Source organism: Oryzias latipes, chromosome 16 (genome assembly GCF_053564925.1).
Source record: "Oryzias latipes strain Hd-rR chromosome 16, Olatipes_Hd-rR_3.1".
In the NCBI taxonomy this organism is placed as follows: domain Eukaryota; kingdom Metazoa; phylum Chordata; class Actinopteri; order Beloniformes; family Adrianichthyidae; genus Oryzias; species Oryzias latipes.
Window position 1 is genome coordinate 33,859,560 of NC_136252.1, and position 19,223 is coordinate 33,878,782.

The window sequence follows — 19,223 nt, forward strand, 5'->3', positions numbered from 1 at the left end:
GATTTATGATCAGCATGATGGGGAACGCATTCTCCCCGAGTTTCACCTAGCAATTATTTATTTGGATTTTTATGGCAACAAACTTTCGCATCCTCCCTCACTTTCCAATTAATGCTGATGATCAAGCATGTCTTAGTGCTGCTGTTTTAAGGATGTTTATGCACTTTGTTGGAGTTTAACTCCTTTCATTATCAACGTCCCTAAAGAAAAGCGTTCCACGAAGAAAGGAGGAATAGATTTTTTGGGAGGTCAGCATCGAGGTTTTTATGTTTCCTCTTCGAATGCATTGAAACGTACAGGAAGCTGACTATTGTGTCTTTTCACTTCAAACTCTCTAAACCAAGTGTACTTGACCCCTTTATCTTTAAATTCACTGGCTAAAAAAAAACAATGACCACACTGATCATGTTTCACTGATGTAGAATGGAGTAAATCTTAATTAGAACAAAACTTTTACACTTTGATTAAAGTAAATCTGCACATCAAACAAGGCATAGTGAATATTTATTGCCTAAAGATAAGTTAGTATATTGTAATGGAGCATTATTTGTTTGGCCATTGTATTTTATAAGTGCAGTAAGTCAGTTTAAAAATTTGTGAAGTTTGCTATGTTTTTTAAACCATGGTCCGGGTGAATACTCGAGTCTGATTGGCTGCTGGGTGTGTGTTAAAAAGTGGTGTACCACAGGATAACCGCACGGTGAAAGAAAAAGTTCCGGTCACCTAGCTTAAATGTTCTGTATCACTGCGCCGGCTTCTTTAACCCTTGTGCTATCTTAGATGACCCCCCCCTTACATTGACGTGTTCTCCCTACCATGACAAAGGTGGATAAAGGTGGAAAGATTTCATGTAATCCTTGGACACCAGTGAAGATCACAAATCTGTGAAGAAAAAAGGTTCAGCGCACTGTCTAGTGGGTCTAGATGACCCAACTCCCAACGTTAAAGTGCCTGGGATAGCACCAGGGTTACAACAATCTTTTGCTTCATCATCTGGACAAAAACAAGCAGTAAGAGGTGAACTTTCTCTCTGAACTGACGCTTTATTCAACCCATCGGAAAGACCAGCACATATATATTGTTTTATGTCGCAGAGTCTTGACTGCAGCGGAATGCAGCGCGACGAGGACTATTTATTATGTGGTGCGGCGCGAAAAGCGATCCAAATCCGAAAAAAAAAAACAATTAAGGACTAAAAACTGGTTACTCTTTATTGCTTTTGTAAGTGACCATGGTATAAGCGGGTTAATGGCCTTCGAAATAAAAAAAGAAATTTTACTTTATTTATCCCACAATGGGGAAATTATTTTCCGCATTTGACCCATCCCCTGGGGGAGTGGTGAGCCGCAGACGAGCCGCGCTCGGGAGACCACTGCTAGTTGGGGAGAGCGGGGATTGAATAGCCAACCCTTTGGTTACTGGACGACCTGATCTACCGCCTGAGCCACTTGCTGCCTTCAAAGTGTGCATCATCACTTTTTAACGCACTTCACGGAAGCACCCGGGTCAGGCTTCCACGCCGTGCTTTAAAAAGTGATAATGCACATTTCATCGGCCATTAACCCTTACACACCCTTTGACCATTTTTGAAATAACTTGCTGAACATTGCTTGCATACGTTTCTTTAAGATTTGGTGAATCTATGACTTTTCTTTATTGATAGACACAGTGGAAAGTGGGCATGTAATGTGTTTGTGTGGCCTGATTGGACACATATGTTTTGAAGTGTCAAGCGTGGCCCAATCAAAGAGACGCTTTGCACCTGAGCGACACAGTCTTTGGACTGTCCTGTATGTTTTGCGACTTTATAATTCACACTGTATATGAATGGAGTAAACACAAATACACGAATGAGGGAAATTGCCAAAGAAGCAGATTGTTTTCATTGGGACGCATGTGAAGATGCTGGAGAGCTGCTGGGTGTGGAGGTGGAGGAGTTTGCTCCTACAAGTTTAGTACAAGGGAGGATTTTGTATTTCAAATACAAAGTACCTGTCAGTCTCAGAAATACTTTCTTCTATTAATTTAGCAATCGTTAACATGATTAATCTTAATTTGAGTTGAATCAAATGAAATTAAAACACATTTGATTCAGATTTTTACATTTAAAGTGATTTCGTATAAGAGAAATTTGTAAAATAAAGAAATTTATCTCAACAAATCACAGAAAAATCCATAACAGGATGAATGTTTTTTAAATATATAACAGTATTCCTTATACGTTCATGTAATACTAGCAGCCAACCCACCCATGATATTTTCTTAACCCTTTAACACCAGAACTTTATTTTCTGTGTTGACATTCTTTTCACTACCATAAATCTTCAACCATTTATGCAACTTAAGTAACTCTCTGAAGCAGAGAAGAGCAGCTTTGCACAAATCTGTATCATTTTACTAACCAAAAGTGTTGCAAAGCTGATATGAAAAGCTGCTTTTCTCTGCATCAGAATCAGCTGATGTATGTTTATCACGTTAACGGTTGAAGAGTTATGACATGTCAAAAAGCGTGGGTTATTTAGGTGCTGCCGGCAACATCTCTGGTATCAAAGGGTGAAAGCATTAGATTCTAGCTATGGACACTTTTAGTCTTCCAAAACTGTACAGTGCTGCTGTCACTTACTCCTTTTGGCGTTTAGGTCCCTGCTGTGTCCACATTTACACTGTAGTAAACCATATCGGAGTTCACTTACAAGAAAACTGAGATTTGGATTGGTTGATATGGACCAAAAAAATAGACTATCGCAGGAAACAGATGCTTTTCAGGACAAAACAGGTCAGTGGTGAAGCAGCAAAAAATTATAGCTGAAAAATCATTGCAATTGTATTTCAGTGTGATTGTGTTATCAGGCCAGAACGCCATACAAAACAACAGTAGTGCAGCACTAACCATTGGAGAACTTCATAATTTTTTAATTACCTGGGTATGAAGACATATGGAAGCACAAACACGACTGAATGCAACAATAAACAACAACTGATGTGTTTCTAAAAGGTTCCTGGCAAAGGAAAAGATAATTTTGTCTTTCATCTTGGTTTGTGGTGGGCTCTTTGAGATTCACTCTAAAAGCTGCATTGTTGAAGTCAACAAACGTTTCCTCCAGCATACACACCCCGTCGGAGGCTGCAGGAAGCTTCCTGCAGTAACGGCATCTTGCACAAACCTTTCCTGACACTCTGTCCCACCGCCCGGAGCCGCCCTGAGGACACCGCCTCAGATCAAGGCCATCACATCCACAGCGGTTGATGAATTTTGCAGCTATCTGACAGCAGCAGTTTAATCTGCGGCAGAGCCAGATCTGATGCGAAGTGCACCTGCTCCTTCAGAAAGATGACTAATAGCACAAAAGACAAAACAAAGTACTCTCTGAGGAGAAGCAGGCTTCTTTCACATGTTCTGCCAGCAACTCCACAAAGAGATCAGAGGCGATGAGTTTTAACACAGAGATTATTCCTTGAATAACCTTCGGGAAGATGCACACACAGGGCGTGTAGAGGGGCAGGCCATCTGCTCCCCGTGACCAACAGTGTCATTGAATTATTGAATAATTAGAGGGGGCCGTGTCTCCTCGCAGAAGATGCTTTGGAGTGGAAACATCTGGAAATCTTTTCTGGGCAGAGTTGGAGAAATGCAAACATGTTGGTAAAACATTTTGTCAGAGCAGACATGGGAGGAAAAATACAGATATTTACTCTTGATGTGAAAATCCCCCAGTGTCTGTGCAGTCAGCGGAGCACCCTCTGTGAGCAAAGCATCTCTGTTGAGTTGACAGACTTTAAATGAGCGTTGCTTTGCTGCGGGCAGTAAAGGATCTTTTATTAATGAGCATTGCACTCTGTCTTTGGGTGAGATCGTCTCCTGACTCTCTTGGATGCCACCCACTGCTACAACACTGAGCTAAGTGGGTTCTCTCAGAGATTTATTGCTTAACTCAAGGAAATTGAGGATTAGGAACTTTCCACGTGGCCAGGTGGGACATCAGAACCAACATAAGGATATCTCAGACTCTTATGAAGAAAATTTGATTAGAGAGAGGAGGCAGGTTTCAGATTTAAGTCTGAATCAGCCAAAAAAATCTCAGATGAAAGATGATCCCAAATGAGTGACACCCACTGCACTCCTACAAAATGCTTATTGGCATGAAAGGAAAATGCATTAGACTCTATTATTAAAGTTGCAGGCTGTACTGAGAATAGTAATTCCCACATAGCACGGATTTTCAGAATATCAGGCTGCAAATCACAAAGCAGCGTCCAAATATCCATGAAACTGCAACATGTAATGTTCAAGACCCAAATGCAGCAAATTAAACATATGGGTAAATGTATTTTTTTAAGCCCAGAAAAAAAATTAAAACCTTTAAACGTTTTAACTCTGAGCATAAACAAATTAAGCGCTAATTTCTTGTCTTCAAAATTTTTTTTGAACAAATTAGCAAATACAGATCCTTTATGTGCAAAGCCCAAGTTCAGACAAATAAGCCATCTTAAGCTAAGGCTATAAAGGTATCTCATCTCAGCATCATGTGTTTAATTTGTGCAATTTACACACAGGGGGATGCAGAAAGAAGAAAAACTCTCTGCTAATTCAATTAAAAAAGGGTAAAAAAGCTGTTCCGGTGCAAGTTTAAGTCTAATCCCATCACAGTATATTTAACATAATTAACCCTTAGGCCATGTTTACTCTCAGTTCATCTGGTGCATCTAGTTAAAGTGGTGGGGTGTAATGTGATGCAACAGTTTTTATCCTTCGCTTGTTTTGTTCAAACTATAACAGAGGTGTTGATTCGTCTTTGTGGGCTTGATGGAAACTGAAGCATAAGGTGCAACGTTTTTTCCAAACTTTTTAAAATGAGAAAAGAAACAAAAAGGATCTAAGACGGTTTAGAAATGGTATTTAGAATTTGTTTTTAGGGAGTTGTGTTGTAAAAATTATTAAACTTGATGCATTCAGGGACTGTATCTATTGTCAGTGTTCATCTTTGTCGGAGAAACATTTGTTTTATCTGGTAAAAAAAAAAAAGTTGGTCACTAAAGTCAAAGCTGGAGGAAAAAAAAACAAAATATGAGCAAGTTGACTCCTATTTTACTGCCTCCTATTTTCAGAATATTTGTGTAAACATGCTTCAAACAGAATAAAGCTTTGTGATGATTTTAAATGGTTTATTGAGTATATTTTTTATGATTATCCCAAACAAAATATCATTTCAATGTTGGACTTTGCTTTTTAGTAGTGTGTAACAATAATGTCAACATTGTGTCATAGATTCTTTCTGTAACTTGTTTTTAGACAACAAAAAAGTTAAGAAATATTTTTTCTGAGAATCCTTTCAGATGAAACATTGTTTGATTTGACGAAACTAATTTCTTGTCACCTTAAATGCACCATTAGCTATTTTAGAGTAATTTGAAATAAGTAATGTATTAATACATTCAAAAAAATTTAATTGATTGCTTGAATGCTTTTTTTAAAAAAATATTCAAATAGGCAGGATGTCTTAATTCACAAGCTTTTAATTTCTAAACCGGAAGTTGTAAAGAATGGCGCACTTTTCCCCCTCTAGCTAGTAAAAATATGGAGGCACGAAGTAGTCCTTTGATTCGTGAAATCTGCTGCTAAAGCAGTGTTTGGACAAGCAAGATAAAGCCAGGTAGCATGTAATTCTTTAAAAACTTCTTATTTTCATACATTTTAGCTTCAAACCAGTTCTGGCGAAGTTAGCTAAAACGGATCAGCTACAGCTGCTAGCAGCGGGAGCTAGCTGCTAGCAGCTGCGAAACACACAAGTAGGACTCGGAGGAACCGGAGTTTATGGATTTGGATTTTTCCTTTAATCAATATGGGAAACCTAACGATGACCGGCGAAACGTCATTGAAAGGTAAAGATTAGTGTCATAAACACGTTCATTTTGATTTCAAACATGATTGAAACGATGAATGTTTGCTGAGTCTTGATTGGTGACTGCAACAGCGCCACGAAACTTTCAAGTTCAAAAACACAGCAAAGGACTCTGTTGCTTGTTAAAGCAGATTGTGGAGAAAATGTTTTTTGTTTTGTTTTTAAAGCATGAAGTATGACTGCTGAGTGCTTTTCAATGGTACGTCTTAAAATCTCAGCCAGCCTCATCCATTTTCAGCATTAGAGCATTATTAGTTTTGGCCAAAACAATAACAATTTCAACAGTAATTTCTTCAAATAATTTGGCAAACATTTTATTTGCAGTTGCAATCATTTTAAGGCAAAATTGAAAATCCTGTGTGGTTTTGAAGGATAGAGTTTCTGCAGAGCAGCAGGCGTTAGAACAAGGGTCGGGAACCTTTTTGGCCAAGAGAGCCATAAATGCCACATTTTGAAATGTAATTTCCAAAGAGCCATACAATAATGTAGTGTCCCTTCCCCACACTGAGGCACGGAGACTTAACCTCTTTTAAAGTTCTTTATTCCGATTACTGCAGACCGCAACAAACGCCGTTCAATTCATTCAGCAACTCCTAAATCTCTCTCGCCGAGACGAGAGCGCTTCTCCCAACTTTATATTCCCCTGCTCCCGCTGCAGCCCTCCCATTTCCCTTATTCGGCCCACAGCTGAACCCCATTGGTCCAAACTACCTAACAACAGGCTGAGCGACAGAACTGAGGGCCAATCAGATCTCTGCTTGACGCGTTCAATGAACTCCAGAACTTTTAACGCGGCCCAACAGCCATCCAACTCAGTCTGCGACAATTTGTTTAAAACTAAATATACAAATGAATGTGTGCATTTGATTTAATTTCAACATTTTTAAAGTACAATAAGTCTGTGGATTCTTTTTAATAACATTGTTATTCTGTTGCTAATAAATGATGAGTATTTCTCGTGGTAGTTTTGCTGATGGTCTAGTCTGGTTGATACGTGGTGAGTTTCTGCTTCGTTCAGGCGTTGAGACTTTAAACGTGATCGTAGGTCTGAATGTTCTGTAGATGTGAGACAGATTGCTCACATGCAGACGGGGAGCCAAACACACACTCACACGCTGCAGTGAGTGACGGGAAGCGGGTTTTACGTTTTTACAATCCCTGCGCGATTCACCCCACCCTCTGCTTTCTTCCTCACATATCCCGTCCCCGCATCTGCGCGCTCTTTCTCAGAGACGGGAGCGCGTAGTTTTAGGCACGTCAATTCACAGGTTTCCAGCTGGTACAAACTCTGTGAAATAATAGATAATAGTAACTGATAGCGCTGGCGCAGATTTCTCTCTCTAAGCACTGCTACTACTGCGCGCCTCTGGCATCGCATCGCGCCCAGGAAGGACTGGTCTAATGAAAAAAAAAAACTATAATTAAAGATTTGTCTGCGAGCCACATGTGACCATCAAAAGAGCCATATATGGCTCGCGAGCCATAGGTTCCCGACCCCTGCGTTAGAAATTCACCTCTGAGTTTTGAGTGGGACGGTTGGCACAGAGTAAGCCTTCCCTCATTTCCCATCATCTTCTTGTTTGCACTCTTTCCTGCTAACTTACAGCTCATCACATTTTTTTATCTGCTCCTGATTTACAACCATTTAAATAAAGAAATACTCAGAAATGCAATTTTAATCTTAAACTTCGTTATACATGTCCTCCATCATCAGAATAATGCCACATGAACAGGGAAAAACACAAAAAACACAATGTTTATTAGTGCTCTTTTAGTTATTTTCCAATTTAGTTTTCAAAATAAATTAAACATAAAACTGTGCTGTATTTCTTTTACAACCAAAAACGTTTCTTGATTTATTTAGTTTCTTAGTTTAGTATTTAATTGTTTTAATGTGCAAAACGTTTTTTCTATGTTTATTTGAAACAAAAATGTGTATGTTGTCTCTCTGTAGGACATTTTGAGCTACCTTTGTGTTTTGACAGTGTCACACACACACAGTGGCCTTTTTTTGGTGTGGGAGTAATGTTGAGCTTGAAATTTATCCAACAGAAGTTAAGAAAAGAGGTTGAAAATCACAGATTTTGACTATCATTAGTTGAATAGTGCATGCAAAGTTTGTAACCCAAAGTAGGGGTCAGAAAACCAAAGCACCATTTTGTGTACTTTTTGCTGGTTTTGCAGAGATGTGCTGCAGTGACTGCAACGTTGGATGGTCCCTTTTGATCACTTTTTTTGCACGAAGTATCAAATCCAATGACAAAATACGTGAGTGAACCTCACAGAGGAAAATCAATGCTATTCTTAAGTGACATAAAAGTTTAAAGTCTGTTCTTATCTGATGTGAAATAATGCATGTAATCCAGAAAAAAATCAGTTTGTGGACAAAGCATCACAGCACAGATGTCTCGCTTCGCTCTGCTGCGTTTCCACGATAAGTACTTTGAGTTTTGACCCAGATTTGACGGTTTGTGGTTTATGTTGTAATCGCTTGTGTTTGTTGCACCTGCAAAAAAAGGAAATGTTGCAGACAATAGTGACCTTTGCATTTGTTTTTGATTGGATTTTGCTCAAAAAAAGTTGGTGCCGTCGTGTTTAAGTGCAAAAAGGCTGCTTGTCCCCGGTCATCCTTGTCTCCTCACAGTTGTTGTTTTGCATTTGTATTAGTTAAACCAACATATGACTTCTTAAGAATTTCTCTGCTCTTAAAACCTTCTATAAAGCAATTCTGGCCATATGCTCAGCCTCTCTCCCTCTCTGTTTGATCCCTGTTTATATGAAATAGTGAATTAAGATGTCAGGTCTAATGTGTTTATCTTGTCATCCACGCTGCCCTGAGATGTATTTGACAGGCTCCCTGACTCCTAGTCACACAGGTTTTTATAGCATTTCAAGCTTCTCGTTGAAATGATTTATGTGTTTGGCACAGATGTTGCTCAGATCCTGATTTTTCATTCAATTACTGAATCTATCTTTCTGTTTTAATTATGGCTATGAAAAGTCCCATATCCCTCTTCTTCAGCTGTACTCCTCAGCCCACATTAAAGCCCTGAGCTAATGTGGCCATCCATGCTGCTGTCAGGAAGCCCTTCCTCACTCCTTTTCTTCTGTGCTTGGAGGAGGCAGCTTCGCTCTTTGGGCTCGTGCTGCATCTTAAATAGGCTGCTAAGTAGCTAAGAAGAGACCGCAAGTTTAAACTTTAGTGCAACACAAAATGTTGTACTTTATTTTGCAAACTTTGGTCCTCCGCTGTGGCAGTGAGAATAAATGAAAGGAGCTGAGCAGAGTGGCTAAAGTACAATCTTTTGGGAAAACGCTTTTGTTTTTGCACTTTGGATTGGTAAAAAAAGGTTTTCATTTATATATTGAAAAAAAAATCTAACTTCGAAGAGACAGGAAAACAACATTATTGATGAGCAATCTGGTTAAGCATGCAAGCAAACTTGAGCAAAACAAAACACTGTTGTTGTTTTTTTAAAGATGCTTTTTCAAAAATGTTCAAAATGTAGAAGACCTAAAACCTTTTACCAACTGGACAAGTTAGACAAGATAGTGTGTATATATATATATATATATATATATATATATATATATATATATATATATATATATATATATATATATATATATATATATATATATATATATATATATATATATATAAAATTGTTCATGTTTTTTTTCCTTAAAATTAACCCTGACAAACGGAACCAGGCTCTTTGCAGGATTTTTGGTGTTTCATCTTAAACTCAGTACAGATTGTCTCCATGAGTGTCTGAAAATATTTAAAACAATTTTTTAAGTAAGCAATCGTTATTTTCACACACATTTTCTGGTCTTGTTGATATTAAACTCAAAAGCCCAAACATAATAGACTGGTATTGAACAAGTTTCTCCATACTGTACCCGAATAACTGAATTTGTCTGTTTTTGGCAAAAACCTGACTTTTGTGTGTCACATTGTGCATCACAAACCCACAGTGTGAGTTTGTGTGCAATTAACATAGTGCACCTATGTGCTGCTAAAACAGAAAAGAATAATCATTGAGGTTTTTTTGCGGTTCTTCAGCAGCAGAACGAAGAAGGTCTGAGGGACACTGTCTCCACATCCTCACTCGTGAACTCTCCCAGCTGTTGGTTATGCATCCATCCTAAGTTTTATTACAATATACTTCTGCTTTTAACCAACTATGTAATAAATAATTGATTATATAATAGAATCAGTCAGCTAGTAGGCTCTACATGTCCTCATAGATGTTGGACACCTGTGTTTTTAATTGTATTTTCGTGTGATTGATCTGTTATTTTCTGTTTTTTGAGCTTTGGTAACAAATCCATTTCTCTGCTGTGGGATCAGTTAAAGTTCTAGTCACTCAAAGCAATAAGATAAAACAAAGTTAGTCAAGATTCTCTTGACGAGGGCTGTAAAGGCCGTGGGCGTCAGAGTTACTACTAGCCGAGTCCTCGTGTGTCAACGATGGAAATTTGTTCCATCTTTAGGTTTTACTGATTTCAAATTTACTATTAAATTTACTCCAATTAAAAACTTCTGATATCAAAAATGTTTGCGGCACATTATTTGGACCAGTAAAAGACAAATTATTTCTAAAGAACTAAAGCTTTTTATCATGTTTTGCTAGCTTTCTTGGTTTTTAAAATATTATTGTAAAGATAGGATGTAAAGAATTAAGAATAACTATGTGACAAAAATGTTAGATTGAAAGTTCATTTGAAAAAAGGAGTTCTACAACTTTGATTTCTTTTCTGAACAGTTGCTCTATATAGTATTTATAGCTTTAAGCAGCGGCATTTGCTTACTGCAGCTGTTGTGGACGTCTTGTTTCTATTCTATTTTTACTGTATTTATAAAATGACCTTTTACTGATATGTTATTGGCATCAGTCTCTAAAAATGTTAACTAGATCTTAGCTCTAATGACAATTATTTCCTATTTCTGTGATTGAGTTTCCTTTTTGCTCCTATTTATTTAGCTAAAAATGGATTCTACACTATTTGACTAATGTCAAGCGCATTTGTGAGCTCCAAATGAACAAAACTGTGATTACAATCCTAAATATTTTAACGTTTTATTTATCTTTTTTTAACTGATTAGAAAATTCTACAAGCTGGAGGGTCAAAGACATCTGTAAAAAAAAATCTAAACCTGCCTTCAATTTGTTTTCATGCATTTAAAAATGTCAGTTTCCACTAACGGGGCCGACTTAACTGTTTAAGTTTCATTCTCTTCCCCCGTAAGTTTGGAACGCTACTCATTAGTCTCACTTCTTTGAAATGTGAGTCAAACGTCCTCAAAGCACTGCGCACGGCAGGCAAATGGCAGCCTCTGTGGCATAACAAGACGCCACATCTTAAGTTGATAAATTAGATAACAAGATGCACATCCTGAGTTCTCAGAAGTGCATAGCAGCAGCCTTGACGCCCCGCACATCTGTGGGTCTCTTCTCGGTCCGTGGAGCTTCAGCTTAGCCACACTTCCTACCTTCTTTCTTCTTTTGACGGTTTTGTTTGTCCTCTCCGCCGCCCTTTTAAGGAAAGGAGTCTCCTCCAGAGATGCAGCGGTCCTTATGCATTTTTATTGCCATCTGGAGAGAAGCAACAGGTTGTAACCGTGAGGTTTTTGAGATGCTCACCCTGGAGACGTGCTCATAGTCTAATGTGACTGACCATAACCAAGTTTGCATTTAGCTTTCTACACAATCTGCACCTAATTATGATCGAAGGAACTAAACCGAGCACAGAGAAACCTTTCTTAAATATGCATTAGCTCTTTGTTTTTACGTCTCAAAACTCCCCAGTCAACATGACTCTTCCTCCCCTCTGCCCTCCTTTCCCAGGAGCAGTTTGACGGGTCGTCCCAAGCGCCAGTTGACATTTTGTCCCCAGTCCAACCGGATGTCGCATAAAGAAGTTGCTCAGGCAAGGAATACCCAGCTCCCTCCACCCCCAGCAAACGGCTCTCAGCGGGGAGTGCAAGGTGAGCAGAGCTTGAGCTTGTCAGGGCTACACGCCTCTGACAAACATAAGTAGATGCTAATGGCAAAATCGTGACAGAGCAAAGTCCCACCACCATATGGCTAATTGCCACAACAATATCCTCCGTGTTATTAATCACGTTTTCATAGAGCGCCATGATAATTGGAATAATTAGGATGGGAGCAGGCGCTGCGATGTCTCTGCAACATTTCTAGTTTGGAGAAAATCAGTAAACGTAGACTTTTTTTCACCCCTCCCGAGTCTGGGGTTTTGATTTTATTCTTCCTCCTGACATTAGATTCCTATCTTTCTTTGCATCTGTCTTCTCCCATTTCCTTAGCTGTTTTTAGCATAGACTAGATATCCATCCTGCTCACTGCCGAATATTTGTGTTCAGTCAATCAGAACCTGGAACCACCTGATCCAGGTAACCAAGAAATATTCTGGTAACAAGCAGGATTCAAGGCATTTGTTAAGAGGATAAAAGTTTGAATATCCGTTAACGTATTGGTCAGTTTGCTCGAAATGACCAGGAGGAACCTAATATCCTACATTGCTGTTTAATTTGGTTATAAAATGGAAAAAATTGAGCGTTAAGAGCACGTAAAACTGTATTAATCACTGTGTGCTCCTTGAAGCCTTAAGTCATTGTGTCCTTTGTTTCTCTGCTCATTGGAAATGTTTGTTCAGGAAAAACCTTCCTGTCTCTGTAATTCTCTATTTCAAACAAATCAACTTTACTCAAAATGTTCATTTCTAGCTTTTTAACTGTGGTCCAGTTTTCCCGTGCGAGACACATCCAAGTTTTTCAGTCAGATCTTAATGAAGATGTTCCTTGAACTGCATGACCTCCATAAAAATAATGAGCACATTCAGGGAGGCTAAGGGATGTAGATCAAGAAAGAGATAGAAATAAGTAATCATAGATAAACAGAGTCAATAGAGTAGAAATGTATGGTAGTATGGAGCATATTAATGCTTTTAGCGATGATATACGGAGAGAAGAAGCCTCTTTTTGGCACAGTCTAGGTCATTGAGGCTACATTGCCATCATAATTTTCATGTAATTTCTTGTAATGACTTTCTCCGGCTGCTTAACTGTAATCCTCACACGAGTAAAATGTCCAGCTTGCCACCTTATTTACAGTGAATAGACCTCCACTGCTGGTAAAAACTCCATGGACCGTGACTTCTTCAGGGTTGGCCTTTAGGGTAACCATTGTGGAAGCTACTGCTCTGCGACACACCCAGTACCAGGAGTTGGTTTCATTGAAAGGTCCATGGCAACTTGGGCTGCACGATATCAGGAAAGCTTGCGATATGCAATATTAGTGAGCAATATTGCGATGGTCCTTGCGATACATGAACAAATTGCAAAACTGCCCAAAACATCATTTCCATTTCAATGCAACAGTTACATCTAACCCTTGTGCTATCCTAGGTACTATAACGTTGAGAGTTGGGTCATCTAGACCCACTAGACGGTGCTCTGAACCTTTTTTCTTCTATGATTTGTGATCTTCACTGGTGTCCATGGATTACATGAAATCTTTCCACCTTTATCCACCTTTGTCATGGTAGGGGGGACACGTCAATGTAAGTGGGGGGGTCATCTGAGATAGCACAAGGGTTAAGTAAGAATCAACATAACTTAAATTATACTCCAAATGACCCCCTTTTACATTTGAGGCCAACATCTCACACAAAAGAGCTCCAAAATAAATAAATAAAGGAGCTCCATCCAATTGGTCAACAACGTGAAGGCGTCCATCTTATTTGTCAAATGAATAAATGGATTTATTTGGTTCCTTTAAAGTTCAAGCTGCCATAAGATTGTTTTAGCACAATTAAGGTTATCATTTATTGCAATTTTCGCCATCTCTTGCGATATGCATATTGCAAAGCTAGGCTTTTCCTTTATAGTAGAAACATTTCTATAAAGTTGTAACACTGATAAGAATGTAACCAATGTGTGTAAATGATTGCAAGAAAAATAAGTAAATGGTGAGGTCTGATTTTTATTTATTTATTTATTTTTATTTCCCACCTGAAAATCTTAACACAATCCTTGTCCATTGTCCATTTATGTAGTTATTATCACACTGCAGGAGATTTGTTACAAATGCAAATGTAAAATATGAGGTTTTGCTGTTGCATTTACTAACCATAAGGAAAGTTTTACCAGTGAAACTGATGTGTTGCTTTATCTGATCCTTTTTATTTGGGGTTTACATACCTAAATATTCTGAACTGACATATTCCACGACTCATTGTCAGCATTTTCTAAAAAATTGAAATAATTTGGCGAGTCTTGATGATTAAAAACATGTTTATCTTTGAAGTATAGATGTTGACCCTCATTCCTAACGTTCTAACCTTAGTAGTAAAGGCAAACATGTCTTAAGTCACATACAAGTAGATTTAATTTGCTCGTCTTTTTATCTTTTTTTTGGTTGAATTTTCTCTGATGACCCTTGGAGAATGGAAAAACATATTACTGGCACAATCATTTGTTGGATAACTTGACTGTTTTCTTTAATTGCTCAGATGGGTCACCGTAATAACTCTGCTCTCAATTTAAGTCATCAGAGACTTGGACACCCTGTTAGCACCGTTCACACCTCCTTCAGTATGTCGACACTTTCGATGAGAAAGCCAAAGACCAGGCTATTTTTTTACTCCACACTTCCTACTCATTCACTCCACTCTTTCACATCTCTCTCCATTGCAGACAAGAAGCCTACGCAGATCCCTCTCATCTCACTGTACAAAACAGACAAAATCTTTTCAGTCAGGGAAAATATTTAAAACATAGTGTAAATTAAAGCTATTTCCCAGTTGAGCCAGATTTCTTTCACCATAAGAAGCTTGTAGGCTTGAAATGTGTAGTTTTCCATTCATATTCATCATTACTCATTATCCATTTGGCAGGATTGACATGTTTGCTTTTTGTGGTGCATTGAACAAGCTTTTCGTGTCACTTTTAGCTTTTTTTTAGGCCAAGCTGAACACTGGCTTTGCTAACCAACTCATGTTGGAAAGTTGGGAATTTTTTGAGAAGGAAAGGAGCTGATCAGTCGGCCGGTTTATCAGCCCAGCATTTGCTATTTTTATTGGCCAATAACACCAACACAGTAAGCTGATTAACAGGCAGGCAGCTCTACGGGCAGCATAGAGCTGTTGTAGAATGGAATAAAAGAAGACCCTCTGTCAGTCAGATTTTGATTAGAAAACATGAAAGTTATTGATGCATAATCTATATACTTCTAAGCTTGTCTGAATCCTGAGGGGTAGGGGGAAAATTCTGATTCAGCCTTGGCCTGGCAGAAAACCGATTTCTCAGGACCAGTTGCTCAGGTTTTAACCATTTCATTTTTTAATAACTAATATCTGGGCTCTGGCTAAATTTGTGGTCTCATAACTGCTCACAGACTCATAAAACATATCAACGTCTCTCAAACATCTCTCACATATGTATGATGGATGACGGAAGATAATTATTTTTCCTGTCTACAATTATGAGGGGCTCCTGCTGCTTTTTCTCCCTCCCATGTTGTCTTTTCAGACAGTAATGGATGCAGAGACAGAGAATCAGCTGCTTTCTTGACCATAAAGCTCAGTGCTGAACCCTAAAGTTTAGCTCTAAATGGAAAGAGTTATTTACATTCAGGGCCATCTTGGGAATCAGGAGAGGAGAAAAGAAGAGGCAGGAAGAATGGGCGGGTGAGGATATTTAGATGGACAGAATGGCAGTATGGATGGCATGCTGTGGGCAGATTTTGGCACAGGCTTCTCAGGGTGTGTGGGCGGCAGGTTGAGAAGTCTCCTTTGGTTGCAGCTCCTGAGAAGCTCAATACTTGAGGCGAAAACTAGGTCATAAGGGAAATTCCTGTGGATATTAAATGTGGGAATTTGAAAATTCAAATGTGCATGTTTGGTTACAATAAGGACATTCAGGTTTAGATGGCTTAAAAAAGCTTCTCGAGATGTTAAATTTAAGGATTACATCTTTTTTTCCTTTTGTGTTTTTCATTTTTTTATAAATATAAACTGGGAATTTGATTGGGTGAAGGTAGTTTTTATTTACTGATTTCTAATGTGGTTGAATACCTGTTCCTGACAAACCTCTCACAGTCTGTGTGTTTGTGTGTGTGGGGGGGGCAAGCTCCACTTATTTGCTTGCTCTTACTCTCATCTCTAGAGGTGAGTTCTAGGTTGCTCCTCATATTAGGTTGCTTTCCACTTAATGAAGCGATGGAGCATGAAGGTCCAAGCACTCCTAAACGCTGTTTTCATTAAACCAACGGTGCTTAATGATGACGGCAAAGGGATTGGCGACCCATTGGCTCCCACTGAGGGCGACCATTAGCTTTAGAACCAGCCAGCTGGGGGAGTCTGTGTCACAGTGGGAGGGTCCTGTCACCTGTCAACAACACTGTCACAAGGACGCACAGCCCCAATGCAGCAGAGCCAAAGCATGCCAATATTATTGAGTTTTCTTACCAATAGAAGGCAGCTAAGGAAGCCTATTGCATTCCATAAAATTGCAATAGGCCACAATGTGTCCGTGCCATAGAAATATATATCGAAAAATTAGAGCAAAAAACTGGAAAAACAAAAAAAATATATAGAAAAACAAACAAAAATTGAAAACAGAAAAAATTGTGTTGAATAGATGGGGAAAAATATCTCGAAAAACCAAATTTATATCAAAAATCATTAAAAAAATATCTTTATAAACAGACAAAGTTGACCACAAATGAGAAACATTACTTATAAAGTAACTTATGTGTATTGTTAATCTGTCATTTCTTTTAAAGCACCAAAGTTTTGATTTGAATTGTGTTGTGTTGCTGACGGTAAGAACCTTTCGCAACAATGAATATAATCAGAGCCGGGATCAGATGAGCAGAATTCAGAGAACAGTATCTCATAGTTTTATTTGTATATTAAAAAATTCAATATAACTAACTCAGGAACAAATATCTCTGCAAACTTAATCTATGTTATGTTAACTTTATGTCCTTTTATTTCATGCAATTTCACGTTAATAAAGTACTTTTTAATTTAATTTAATTTATTTTATTCATCTACAGTCTCTTAGTGACTGGCCATGGTCAGCACGGGACAGAGGATGAAAGTTAGCTGAGGCTACAGTGTTTCTCTATTTTAGAGCACTGTTTTTGTATGCATTGCCCCTTTATTAAACAAATACAAATACACTACAAAAAGTAAGACGTATACAAAGAAAAGCTGAAGTTTCTAGCAAATTAGCTGTTTTGAATTTTGTGTCAAATATGAAATAACAAATGTCTCGATAAATAAAAAGTAGCATAACACAATCAGGAAAAAGAAACTTGAAATGAAAGGAAAATGGAATTATGTTATTTTGCCAAAAGGTTTCAGAGTTTAATGGCTAAAGGGACATTTTGGTATTTAAAATGGTTGGTTTAGTAGACTTTTTATTATCAATACCAATATACTAACCCTTATCTGCTGATGCCAAAACTGTACAAATATCAGAATTTAACATTTATAAATGAGATTCCCAACAAAAAATGCAAGCACGCAAAGAGATTCAGGTTTTTTTTAAAATATAGTTTAAAAAACAGCAAATGGTTTGCATTAGGAATTTGGACCAACAGTGTCTGCATATTTACTCTAAAGCCAGTTATTTTAGCATTAAGAGCAGGTTCTTCTTAAGAAGTTGATTTCAGCTTTTAGTTAATTTCAGCTTCCTGGCAGCAAAACGTTTCATTTATTCATTTATTTCAATGATGTTGGTGGCTGAGATAATGACCCTTTGACTCTCAACACTTCATGAAGTAATATTGTTCATGGACTAAAAATGTAAATATTGATCCAGTCCTTTTCCCAGTAGGGTCTGATTTGAGTATTTGACCGGTGAGGCAGTTGCATACAAACTTCTTCATGAATTGAACTCCTCATAATGTTACCCATTTTGTAAGTATTTACATGTTTGGAATATTTTTGACAGTAAGATGTCAAAAAAGCTAAATTTAAAGCTCCATCAGATGATTTATTTGTTCCATTAAGTACAAATGATTAAAGATAATGGTTCAAAAAACTTTTAAAAGCTCAAATTTTGCCTCAGAATTTATTTCCACGATGAACGTAGGTACACTCCAAACTACAACCTCACATTTGAATACACACTCGCACATGCACAGTCAACATGGCCCTGTCAACACTGGGAAGCGGTAGGGTCAATAACTCAGGCAGAATTGCTCTGAGGTTCTTTATTACACCTCGGTGCATATTTTGGAGCACGGTAGATGTTTGCAACTCATTATTCTTTCATTTTTTATGTACACATTGTTTGCAGTAAAAAATATGTCTTCATTTTTTATTGTTTGCTTTGTATAATTCAGTAAAGTTTTTTTTCTTTCCAAAAAAGGCACCCAGAATTAGAAAGTTAAGAAAAAAGTAATTCTGAAAGAAACCCCAAGTTAAAAAGCAGGAAAACCTGTGCAGCTCGCAGATGTTACAAAGAAATGTTCTTTGGACTCTTTTTGAAGTTAAATGAGGGACAAATGAGGGGAAAAATACTATTTTCTGTTCTCACCAGAAGAACCGTCCATTCTAAAAAATCAAAACAAAAACATGAGACAGAAAAGAAAATGCCTCGTTTCCCAACAAGCCTTAGCTGTTTCAGCATTTAAACTTAGAGTTTTGTGATGTTTTATTAACTAGTATTTTGGTGAAAAAAGATTTGAGTAGAACAATGGAAATTGCAATTTCTCCCACATTCGTGCTTTCAGTGTAATATTTAGATTCATTTCTTAACATTTAAATGAATTTAAATGTTTTTTCTTGAATAAAAAAGTTGTTTTACATTTTATGACCTATTTGACTAATACTTCTGTTTGAAATGGCCTTATTATAACAGATTTATGGATGTTTTTGGGCTGACTAATTACAGTTGAACTGAAGTGGTACTAAACTTTTGCATTTTGTTATGCTTGCTTTGTGGCTTTAGCTATTCAAATATTCTCTTTCTTGAAACTTTTTGCTGTTTTTTTTTTCTTTTCTTTTTGCAGGGAGATGTTAGATGTTGAAGTTCTGGTTAATAAGGACAGTTAACTCATTGGTTAGGTTCTCTGCTTCATGTCTTAGAAGTGTGTGGCCACTTGAGTGCACAAACTGACACACAAAAACACACACACTGCCAGTGAATTCTCTTGTTTGTCTCAGAGGACACACTAATGTATCCAAATATATTTACAACAGATGTTGCATTTTATTTTTCATGATAAAAAACCATTTCAGGAAATTTACTTCATAATGGGCACAGCAAGTTTCTCCTCT

The 19,223-nt window shown here is 37.7% G+C and overlaps 1 protein-coding gene across 4 annotated transcripts in view; it reads left to right on the top strand.

The window, feature by feature from the left end:
- Positions 1-5,533: 5,533 nt before the first annotated feature.
- rftn1b (raftlin, lipid raft linker 1b) overlaps positions 5,534-19,223 on the top strand; it is a 263,821-nt gene continuing 250,131 nt past the window's right edge. For 2 of the 4 annotated variants that reach the window (XM_023964740.2, XM_023964742.2), the window contains exons 1-2: positions 5,534-5,880; positions 11,756-11,895. The gene's annotated coding sequence lies outside the window, so the exon portion shown is untranslated. The remainder of the gene's footprint in view (positions 5,881-11,755; positions 11,896-19,223) is intronic. The other 2 variants (XM_078933635.1, XM_078933636.1) reach the window with 2 other exon arrangements.